At 30.2% G+C, this 12,966-nt stretch overlaps 1 protein-coding gene across 1 annotated transcript in view; it reads right to left on the bottom strand.

The window, feature by feature from the left end:
* The window catches only part of LOC126740230 (growth/differentiation factor 11), a 60,306-nt gene that overhangs the window by 26,783 nt on the left and 20,557 nt on the right, over positions 1–12,966 (bottom strand). The gene's annotated exons all lie outside the window — the stretch shown is intronic.

Raw genomic sequence — 12,966 nt, 5'->3', positions numbered from 1 at the left:
TATTTTTTGGTTGCTTTTTGCCTTAATAAGAATGCAGTTAAATTTTTTATTAAAATATTTAATGACTTTCAGCACCTTATATAAAAATCTATGTTGGTTATATTTCTTTTTTTATATATCTACTGATGGCGATTATGGCCATCATATATGCATTTTAATAAATAATCCAACTACATTTTATTTCACATTATTTCTAGCAGCAAGTATTCATTTGCAAAATATAGACTTTTTCTTTAGCAGAAAGAATAAATATAATATTTACTAATTAAATAGTTATAAACAACGTATAGTCGAAAAATGTCACAAAATTTGTATCAGTGAATCAGTTTAATAATAAAACCTAAAAAAACTAAGGAAACACTCACTGTTTTAAAAAGAATGCAACAATATAAAATAATTTTATTTAACGTACTCTAAAACAATCTTTTAAAACTTGAATTGATTTGATTTACTTCATGTAAGAATAACCGAAAACTTCACCATTCTTCTAAAGAAATTTTATTTATATTTTATTACTACATTAATCTAAAACAAAATGGTATGGTAGTTAATTAGATATAGTAATGTTAGTAGTAGGTAAGGTCATAGTAATTTAAGTACGTATACTTTTAAATGCCATTTTGCCATTTTGAAAAGAAAACTACTGTCGAATACTGTACTACTGAACAATATTACATTAAAAAAATGACATTTATATTAGCATTTATACAGCAATATCTAAATTATTTAAAAATTATTCCTATGATGAATTATCAAATATCATTTAGATCCTATTAAACAAACATTTAATTATTTAATACTAATCAATATTATTAAAAAAAAACAAATTAACAAAAAAACAAAAATACAGTAAAAATTAAAATTTCATAAAATTCGCCCCTGGCGTTTTTTCCTTCACACTCCATTACTTCGCTTTAACTTAACGAATTTCACTGAAAAGAATAAAACAGCTGTGCTTGAGCTAATTTTGACAGGATACAGAAACACATGACGGTGTTCGAACCTTTTGAGTAATACAGTTATATAAAAAACCGAAAAAAAAATACTTTTGGGATTTAAAAGAGTCACTTAAGAGGGATGGTTCCCACGATAAAATTCCGTTTAAAATTTAATGATAACTCTTACATTCCATAAGTTTTCGATTCATTGAGAATTTTTTATAAAAGCGATAATAAATTCAATGTCAAGTGCCTATGAAATACTTAATATGGTACGTATTATCCTTCTAGGGTCAAAAAAAAATTATAAACCGAATTAATGATAGTCTTGTGAAGGTTTAAGTATATCCTTGAGCTTTAATGTTTCTTCCAGATTGACTTAATAATATATGAATAAGAACTTACGACATTGTTGCAAATAAGAGGCTCGAAGAAGCAATACTATCAGAGTAACTAAGTATATTAACTCAAAATAAGGTTGTTAAATACCTCAAATTACAGTCATGTAAATCTATAGTTTCTTAACTTGTTTGGGTAGATTTACATCTTACACAGGTATAGGTAAACTTGAAGATAAAGAAAATGTAAGTTTTTAGACCTACGTTATGGTGATGGTAAGTTTGAAATTTTCTATAATGTCATCAGAGACAGTTTCTTTTTTTTTGTACGATTTTGGCAATAAAATTTATTCTTTTATTTTATAGCATGCATTTCTTATTTTAAAGAAAATTTCAGACTGAGTATAAATAACCAGAGAAGAGAAATGCTACTATTTAAATAGAGAACATTTTTAATGTCTGAATACATTTTTCAAGAAACCAAAAGAAAATGTGAAAGGGAAAAGTGAACATGGAAACAGTGAAGGTAAAACTAAAAATAAAACAGATTTAATACTAGCGAACACCAAAATCTGCACAAATATTTCAGTACTAAATCTGTTCGACTCATACTGGGACCACAAGTAAATAAAAAGATTTCTTTGCTTCAAATTTAAAATCGAAAAAAAAACTCATACAAATAGGCAGATTTCCTACTGGCAACCAACTTAAATAAAAAAAATAAAATAATAAAAAGTATTGAAAAGTAAACTAGGACTAAATGATAACCTAGATAAATTAAATAACAACGAACTCAACTACAAAAGCACCAATAATATATGTACCGCAGTTAAGATTCAAAAAGGATCTAAAAATACATGCAGATATACGGAAACTTATGGGGGAAAGAAGAAGAACTCCAAGTGGGGTACCAGAATATTGCCACCGAAGATATCGAAAATGTAATAGCGGACAATGCAACTATGCCTATTTTAAGGCCGAAGGTCGAAGTCAAAAAGGCAAAACTTCAAACTAGTGGCAAAATCCAGAAATAATTTTGCTGTTTAACAAATTTTCATCAACCAGCTACAATATAAAAACATTAATAGAAAAAACAACAGAATACAACGTACCTCTCCATCTGGCGTTTATAAACCTGTGATAGCGATAGACGTTAGTAAAATGTTTGATTCAATAGAGACGTAGGCATTTATCTTTCAGATTCTCGTTATACAAGCTTATAAATATACACAAAAATACCAGTATACATTTCAAACTCCACAAGTATAGTATAATCAAAGGAGTTCGTCAAGGTAATACCATATCCCCAAAATGAATGACCTTAGCGCTAGAAAATGCCATTCAATTACTACAATAAAGAATTAAAGGGATAAATATCAACGGGTCCTTTTTGAACCTTCTCTGATTTGCCAACGACATTATCCCGATCAGCAGCAATATGCAAGAACTAAGTAGTATGATGAAAGAACTTAGTCATGCGTCGAAGAATGTCGGATTTAAAAATGAACATTTCCAAAACTAAAAGCATCTGTATCAATGTAAATATATATAGATGACAAGAAACTAGAAAATGTAGAGGAGTATATTTTTATCTAAAGCATACAGTTAAATATAGGCAAGGAGAATCAAATAACGGCATATGGTCTAAAAAAGTGGTCATGAATATAGTAAAACGTATTGCCGAATTGAAGCGACAATGGGTATGGGGTGGACATGTGGATCAGTAGAATAAATCGAAATAAACCTTTAATTAAATTTGACACACCTGGGACCAAGACAGCATGGGAAACTTATAACGAAGATGGCTTAATGATATTAAGCGATGAATAGGAAACACGTGCTTTAACGTAGCACAGGACAGGATAGCGTGAATAAACATGAGGGAAGCCTACATCCAGGAGGAGACAATAGAAATTATCTGAGAAAGAAGCAGAGGAAGACAAAGAAGAAGAAGTAGTAGGTCCTTTAAGATTTAAGATAAGAATCACTATTTCATAATATCTCTTCTATCTTTTAGCTCCATTATATCATATTTATTATGCAGATGACTTAAAATTAGTATATAAATGTTTTTTTTATCATTTTGTCTTCAACAATAATTCTGCTTATATACGTTTTCAATTTTAAAAGCCATGTCTGAAAAAATTAAGTGTTTATAACAAAACAGCTTTCTTTTACAAAAAAAAAAGAAAGTTGAAATTATACACGTATTTTTTATAATATGTTCCTGAATTGGCATGGCTATACTGAGATCGGAAAGATCAACAGCCTAGTTAATCTGAGTGCACGCCAAAAGGTTTCGCATTTGTCAAGGATGCACTATTTTGTGCGATAAGTATTGTTTCCTAAGTATTTTCTATAATTCCACTTTTTATGTTGAAGCTCTTTTTATGTACCTTTCCATGAGATGTTTTTTTTTAGTTGTGACCTCTTTATTAGATATAATAGTCCAATAGTCGGCATTAATATGTTGGTATTTATTGGTATAAAATTTATAGTCGATAGTTTCTTATAGATTACTTTGGCTTAAACTGCCTAAATACTTTCCTCTCTCTCTTTCCATTAAGTATACACCTTATAGAATCAGAATACACCCCCGAATAGCCTTCTGTCTACAACCTGATTTACAAAGGTTTGCAGTTACAGTTGCACATGGATTTGCTATCTCTTCCAATTACGTAATTTTCTTTTATATTCCTTTAGAAATGGGGCTGTAGTGGATATCTGCAAAGGCGAGAAGTTTGTGTCTATGGACGCCATCACCTTATAAGTTGAATGGTTTAAAAATTTTAGGTTATTAAGTATCCAATTTTTCACATTTCTGAGTGTATACATCTTTTAGAAAAAAACGATAAGGTTTTAACTTTGCAATTATATTAGATTTCCAGATGCGTTGGAATGATATAATCAATTCTTTATTAATTATGGATGCACTAGTTTATCAAAGCTTTTAGGATCTATCTCATTCCAGTTCACAATCCCAAATGGCATATTATCATTATTAGTAACCATGTGTTAATTGTTGTTTCAAAGCCGATTTTTTAGCCGTTTGACTGGTCCACGTCAAATTTTAATTATTTGTTATAACTTTAGATATTCAACCCAAAGGTTCAATTAGTCGACCCATTTTTTAATACTGAAATTCATAAAGTTTATAGCAAAAATACTATTTCTGTGTGTCTGTATGGATTTGAAAAAACCTTTGATAAAGTGTATATGAGAGGTCTAATCATTTTTGATTGTGGCTGGTCGTAAACGTCGATTTACTAAAAATTAAAAAAAATCTCAAACCGTCTTAAGTTATATACTAAATTATAGATTTCAAGAGCAAATTTGGTCAAATACTTAGGAACTGATGGACATCACCGCACCTTCAATTTAAGTCAATCAAATAAAAAATCTCTATTATGCTCTGATTAAATCTTAACTGAAGCTTGGTTGGTTCAGGTAGTCTACAAGTAATTCAAAACTCGATACTTAAAAATCATTTCTATTAAACGCAAAACATGATGGTGGTGCTAGCCAAAAATTATACTGGCCATAGGTCAATCACCTACTTAATACCAAATTTTACTTCATCTATTATTGCATGTCCAAACTATTAAAAAATATTGTCTATAAAAAAAAATTAGCTATTATGTCGGGCACCTAATATACATGCTATATAATAAGAAGTAGAATAAATAGCATACTGAGCGGTTGAATCTTATATTAAAAAATAACGTTTTTTTTTCTGAATTTAAAAGAGTGAGTATTTGCCTTATATATGACTTGGTGTTTAGGAAACTTTTAAATAAAAAATATAGGCCATATTTAAATTAAATAAATTATTTGGAGTCGAAAAATTTAGTTTTTAAATAATTTTTTCTGTTTTCTCTTAAGTTTTGTTATATTTCTTTTACTATTGCTACTGCAAATTGATATTAGTGGTAGTTTTTAATTTATAATCCTTAATTCTCAAAAAAAAAATATATAATTTTAAACGGTGTCTATCGGCAATTATTTTTGATTGGGTATAAGCCTCACTTACATATTGCATTATATAAAGGTGCTATTTAAATTATAGCCACAGTTCTTAATCATTTGAGGTAGCAAGAAAAACGTATGAATATAGTAAATAATAAAACTTGAATGAATAATTTACATGATGAAGATCTAAAATATGTAATAATGTTATTTTAGGCTTATGAATTCTCTAGCATGTCTGCAATTGAGATTCTATCAGATCAAAAATGCTGATAGAAACGCGATCATTGCATTTTAATAAAAAAGGAATTTAGAGGCTATATATAAGTTACGTTATACGTTAAGAGGACGAGGTCAACAAAAAGTGACATCTGACGTGACTTTGTATTTTAAATTGTATGAATCTTATATGCTCAATATGCATAATGAAAAGAAATGGCTGAAAGTTCATGGACCCAGGATGATTAAGTTTATTTCTTTTAATAATTATACTAAAACTCTTGCTGCATCATTCGTATGGTTTATACAAAAAGAAGATATAGTATTGTATTTTGGAATAGAAGTGGAGGCATGTCCAGGATCATGATTTAACAGAAAGCTCTTATTCGCAGAATATAGAATATGGGCCAGATAAAATCATTTAACCTTGTGTTTTGAATGTGTAATATCTTCACGGTTGTTGGGACTTATATTATTATACTATAGTCTTGGGACATATAGGAGTGTATGTTTTTCGTTAATTAAATAGGGTTCTTTTTTGTAATACAACCAGTTACCAGCTTTACAATACAATGTATGAATAGTGCATACTGCTTAATGTTTAAATTAACATATCTGATTTTAATAATCTATGTATATATGCTTTTTATTTAAAAGCTTTTTACTTATTTTTATTAGTAGTTCAGATTTTTATTTATTTTTTCCTTTTTTTTAGTTTAGGAGTTCTTTAGTTAGTTTTTTGTATGCTCATTTGGTACTTTAAAATTTTTTTATTTTTTATTTTGTACTATGACATGTTCTACGTAACTATTCTGTATAAACAAAACAAATAAGAAATTTAATTCTTGTTTAGTAAAATGGTCATGTGGTAAAAAAAACATGTTATAATCTAAGTACTATTTTAATTAAGTATCTGTAAATTTAAAAGTACATTTTGTATGACGTAATTTGTATATGAAACTTTAAGGCCGAATTATACATTAAATAATTGTATATAAATAAATCAAAAATTAATTAACGATTTGATGTAAACCCACTCAAATGCGGCTTGTCCATGAACCTGGTTGTTCAATAAAATAAAATTATCAACGCGAAATAAACGTCCCTTTTATTGTTTGTTGTTTTCCGAAATTCATGGCGAATAGGGGCCACTTGCATCTCTCGAGAGTCAGTTATTGCCGCCTCCGGCTAAAATACCGAGGTCACCATTGTCCCAGTGTGCGGTATGAATGAGCTTTTAATGAATCTTTTTTACTTTTTTTACTATAAATCATCACCAGTACCTAAACAATAAACAATTTATTTATGTGAATTTGTTAGATAACTGTACTTTTTATGGTTACAAGTTCTAGGATAACAAAGTTGGTATTGCTAAAGTTATACATATTCCATTTTAACATACTTTAACATGTTCTATGGTATGCGTTGTGAACGATGATTATCAAACATTAAATTACTGCATAATAAAGGGCAAAATATGGCAAATTCTGATCAATGTAGAGTTAAGCTAATTAAGGTTACTACGTTAAATACTACATCTTTCTATACGGGCTATGTTTGATATTTTTTATAATAGGCGGATCAAAAATTCAAATGGGTTTATCTTCAGGAATAAGACAATCGTTCTTGCTAATAGAATATTAATTTATTTATAAGAAAAGTTAAATGCATTAATAAATTTAACTTTTACAATAAATGCTTAATAAACATAATATTTAAAAATAAATAATAAGTTTAATTCTTCTTAATAATAATTCTTCTTTCAATTAATTTTTAATTGTTAATATTTGTTGATAAAAAATCCTTTTAAGGTATTTATTTTTCTTTCAGATACCAGCATGGACATAATTATCTTGAAACGTTCTTCCAATTTCAACCACCGCGTTTTAAGAGATAATGGAGTAACGTGATCATCATTTTCTTTTGTTATAACTGAATTTAAGCAATTTTAAAGCTTTTGAAAACTGGACTTCTTGGGAGATTGCGGACCAGAAGAGAATATTACTGCATGTGCTTGAAGACAGCATTAAAGAATCACTTAATCTTAATTTAATATTAGTCGATAAGATGTCTTTATACATGCACAAAATCTTTAATTTAAAACACGCTTTCCGTAATATATTAGATAATATGATTTTTAAATTAAAGTTCACTATCTAGAAGTTTACCCAAATTTTTTTTCGCCAATAGATCAAGTATTTTCATTTATACCTATACTAAATTTATAATTATGTCTTTCGGGTAATTCGAATATACCAATATATCATCCGGTATAGGTAATTTTGATTTAGTTCCAATAAGTACTAACTGGTGAGAGCGGGACATCTGAATAACACTTTCTAGGTCTGTATTTATTTACTTTAATAACATTATTGAAAAGAAATTATAGATTTGGACATCATCTGCATATTGATGTGACTTACAAATACCTAAAAATTTTCAAAAATTAGTGTTATACAAAAAAACCCATGATACTGCCTTGCAGTACTCTTTGGTTAACCGATAAATAATCTAAAAATGCGAAGTTCAGACAACTCAATCTTCTGTTAATCAAGTAATTATGCAGTATTTAGTGAGAAGAAGAGAATGGACTAAAGCATCAAACGCTTTGTTATAGTCCAGAAGCACCGTTGCAGTTACATTCTTGGAGTCTAAATGTCAAAAAGTATCATCACATAAGTCACAAAATAGGCAATATGGTCGAAAATGAAATAGCTCCGTTGGCGTATTAATTTTTGGAGTGCAGATTAAATCTGCTTTTTTCCATTCGGATGGGAGCCTAGATAATAATAAAGCTTTGTGTAAAATATGAGCAATATAAGAAGTAAGTAAGTAAATTATTTTAATACCAATACCGTTGGCATCCGTGGAGGTTAACTTTATATTAGATATTGTTTTTTCAACATTATCTTCACTTATTGCTTGAAATTAAAATAAATTTGCAATATTAGGAACAAATTGGTATATAAATTTAATATAAGTCATTATTAAATGAATTTCTTACTCTTGGAATACAATTTTGGAATAATTTATAACATATCAGATAACGACTTTAAAAAATTGTTACAAGGAAGAGGCAAGATAAGAAAAAATGAGAATACAACTAATTGCCTGTAAAAACAGGCAAATGCCACTTTCATTTTTATGAGTATTATATGTTCACCACATTATGTGAATTAACAAAGAACATTATTTACTTGTGTTGTTTAGTTATTTAGCAGCTTAAATAAGAATACTTGCGAAAAATAGCTTTGCCTGGTTAAGAGTGATTACAGAGCAAAAACTTTCAGCAAATTCTGAAAATCACAGGGTGTTAGAAGTTGTAAACTTATTTGCGAAGCTTGTTGCCTAACCACAATATGTAGTCTTTAATTAAGCTCGCGGACTATTTTAGACCCCTGTCAAAACATGACAATGGTACGCTTGCAGCGGACTATTGTTTTTTCGGTTTTTGTGAAAAGGCAGAGCGTTTATCTGCCTGTTTCGTTGCAACTATGAGTGTCCAAACAACCTTGGCACAAAATTAATGCCTTTACCGGTATCTAAGTAGGTTAATCTTTTAAAAGGTAATTGGAGATGGACCTTCACTTTTGTAACCAATAAATTACTCAAAGATAAAAGAACTCTTTTAATACATCCGGCTGTCTATCGCATGACCAGGAGATCCTTATAGCATCACACACTGGGGTAGATCAACACCATCAGTTTTGAAAAACAAGAGCTTCTAAAATGTTTGTTAGACTGTTTCAAGTTCTTTAATGGATGTATTAAGGTCTAGGCCAGAAGCATAGTGTTTCACATGCATTATGTTTTGTTTTATATTTTATGTTTATGTTTTTAGTGTCACTATTTTTTGAAACTCGCGACTAAGTCTGGTAATGAAACTGGGAGTTTTAATTATTGTTAGCTACTATTATTATTATCTATACTATAACATTTACAAAGCTATACCCTTGTGCTTTATGAATGTTAATTTGGAATTAAAAATTTCCCTGGTTACGGGAGTCGGATCTAAAAAATTGTATTAGCTTTTTATGTGAAAGAAATACTTGACATTTATTGATGTTCATTTTCAGATTGTTTATACTGCATCGCGTTATAAGAGTATCTATATCTACTTCAAGAGTAAGAGAGTGGTCGGAAGAGTTAATGCGGAGAAGAAGTTTGAGGTCATCAGCATACAATAATACCATTGAACTAAGTTTCCCACACACGTTATTAATAAATATGTCGTTATGTCGAACAATGATGGATTAAGGATCGATTCCTCTAAAACACCTGACGTTGAAAGATCTAGTTGTATAAAAAAACATCATTTACGTATACAAATTGAGATCGTCCTGAAAACCAAATGACTCGAGTCCTAACAAAATATCATAATCCAATTTATCACAGGCTTTAGATAGGTCAATATATTATATTGAGTCTAGTAAAGCATGAATTCAGGACCAGGTTTGCAGTAAGAGAACGGTTGTTGAGACAGACAATATCACTTAAGCTAATAAGCGCACGAATCTAGTACCTCAGGATAAAAGGAAAATAACAAAACTATTCATTAATATCAGTGCATGCGCCGACAGAAGAAAGACAGAAAAAAGAAATGAAATTGATAAAGACTTCTTTTACCATCAGCTAGAGGTTACGATTAGGACTTCAATTTTAATACAGTCAATTTGTCATGGAAAACGGCTACTTAAAAAAAATATCCGATTCTCCGATCCGATTTTTTGAGGTTCAATAGTGATTCATGAGAGAAGCTCAAATTACAAAAGTTGAGAGTCCCCTTCGCCCCGTTTTTTAAGAAACTCAAAAAAAATTGGATTCGTTTTTCTGACTAAATCGTAGGTCGGGCAGAAAAATTATTCAGACATAAAATGAAGAGAATCTTATTCTCTACAATTCTCATCTCATCTTATAGCTGTAGAACAAAAATTGAAAAAGCTAGAGGGCGCCAAAGTCACGAAAAATTTCTTTTTTCCATTTTGCACTGTGAAATAATTTTTCTTTACCATCGCAAGAATTGAAAAAATGTAGGGGGCAAAAAAAACCTCTATAATTCTCGTTTTTGAGATATAAAGTACTATAATATGTGTTATAATATGTTCCCATTTGTGTATGTAACAGCAGAAGCTATTTTACGTCGCCTAAAGTTTGCGCATCGTAAGACTGAAGTAATTCTAAAAAGGTATTTCTACTCCCCTTCTTTGACACTATTTTTGGACAACTCAAAAATATTTTGGCTTGCATTTTCTGCAAAGACTGTGAGTTGTTATTGGAATCGCCCATGTGAAACAACATGGAACTGAATTTGTTAGCATTAATGTAAAACAGTACTCCATAAATTTAAAAAAATATATAAAAAGACGGCGCTGTACGTTCGGAAAATTGACTTTTTGGTAATTGAAACGTTTTTTACTTGCACAAGGCGAACAATTCAGTTGAAGAAAAAAGAAAAGTATGTGAGTGATAAATCTGTATGAGGATTATATTTAAATAAGGCATTTAAATTGATGGAATAGTAAGTGATAGCAGGTGATGTTGATCGATATCAGTATTATTACTTTATTCGGCAACATGGGAAACATGTGAAAATATAAAAACGATACAAAAATATGGTAAATTTTTTTTGGTCTGCCTCTTTTTTTGATTTACTTTGTTGGTGGTTCATGAACTTCATCTACTTCCAAAGAGCAGTTGGTAAACGTATCTGAAGTTGACGTTTCTGCTTCCTCCAGTACAGAAGAGTTCTCTGTGAGGTTGGGGTATTGTGGCAATTTGAAAATTTGCGAAAGGTAGATCCTCAACGTCATTCTCCTCCAAATTAACCGGGGAAATGTTGCGAGAGAGTAAGCGGAGAATGGTCACGTGGGGAATGGGAAAGAGGAAGGGAATAGCGCGCCGGCAGCCAGCTGCGTCCCCTTTAGACTCGCGGCACGGTACATGATATTATAACCGCTGTATCTCAGCAACGGCTAATCTTACAAAAAATGCATACATAAATTGTAGAGATTTTTTTGCCCTCTAAATATTTTTTATTTTTGCATAAAACAAAAATTATTTCACAGTGCAAAATGGGAGAAAGGAATTTTTGCTGACTTTGGGCCCTCTAGCTTTTCCAATTTTCGTTCTACAGCTTTGAGCCTATAAGATGAATGGTAGAGAATAAGATTCTCTTCTTTTTATAAATAATTAATTTTTCTGTCCGACCTACGGTTTAGCCAGAAAAACGAATCCAAATTTTTTTGAGTTTCCCAAAAAACTCAAAGGGGAGGGGACTCTCAACTTTTAGAATTTAAGCGCTATTGATCCTCCAAAAATCAGAGAATTGGATATTTTTTTAAAATGTTACAGAGAGAATCTGCACTCAAAGCACATATCGGAAACTAGAGCCCCCACGTTATTTCAAATGCCAATACCAACGGTTGGCAGAATGCGCCTAAGAATCAAGAGTATAAAAATAGAAGAAAAGCAACCTACAAATACAACAAGATAGGAAGTAAAAACACTTGGAAACGCTGAAATAGACATAAAAACAGTGTAAGGCAGCCTCAAGTTAACTATAGCAGCGGTCACGAAGAAAAAACTAAAAAAGAAAAGCAGGATAAAGAAGAAAGAATGATATGATGCGGAATGCGAATAAATCCAAAACGCAAAAAATATAGCCAAGAGAATAATAACTCCGACATAAAGAAATTGAACACATATAGTAAGAAGTCAAGGAAACTCCTAAAGAACAAGAAAAGAGCGGACCAGAATAAAGTACTACAGCAACTAAAGAAAGATGCCAAAAGCAACAATAGTAGGAAATTCTTTCAAGAAATAGTGCAAATGAAGAAATGGTACATATTCATAACAAGCAGTATCCTAAAAAGCGATGGGGACCAACTAATAACAGACACGGCGAAAATACTTAAAACAAGTAAATAATATTTCAGCAATCTTCTTTATACAGAAAACGGCATATAACTACAGAGACTATAACGTATCAGATGACGGAAATAGACATAAAGGAGCCAAGCTTCCAAGAAATAATAGGCTATCAACAACCTCAAAAGTAAGAAAACTTCTAGATGCGGACTCTTTTATATTTATTCTATGGACCAGTAGAATAAAGTATGAAGTAATACAACGCCACAAAGAACTACATAAATTACTACTAGAAATATAGAAATGGGAAGCCTTGCCAAAGGAATGAAAAGAGGGTACTATTATGCCCTTCGATAGAAAGAGAGACTGCATGAAATGCATTAACTACAGGGAAATATCGATACTGAACACAACATATAAAATATTTTTATTTTCTAAATTTGGTTAAAGTGTTTTTAACAAAAATTTAAATAAATATATACGCCTTAAGATTAATGATGTATATCATGAAAGGGGATTCAGTCACCAGTTATTGCTTTAAAGATTTTCTGCGGCATTACTTTATCAGCATAATTTGTATTTTTAACGTTTACACTGTATGCAATTTTTTAAATTATATCAATAAGATTAAATATTAC

The sequence above is a fragment of the Anthonomus grandis genome, chromosome 9 (genome assembly GCF_022605725.1).
Source record: "Anthonomus grandis grandis chromosome 9, icAntGran1.3, whole genome shotgun sequence".
Lineage (NCBI taxonomy): Eukaryota > Metazoa > Arthropoda > Insecta > Coleoptera > Curculionidae > Anthonomus > Anthonomus grandis.
This window is presented reverse-complemented; position numbering and strand designations above follow the sequence as displayed.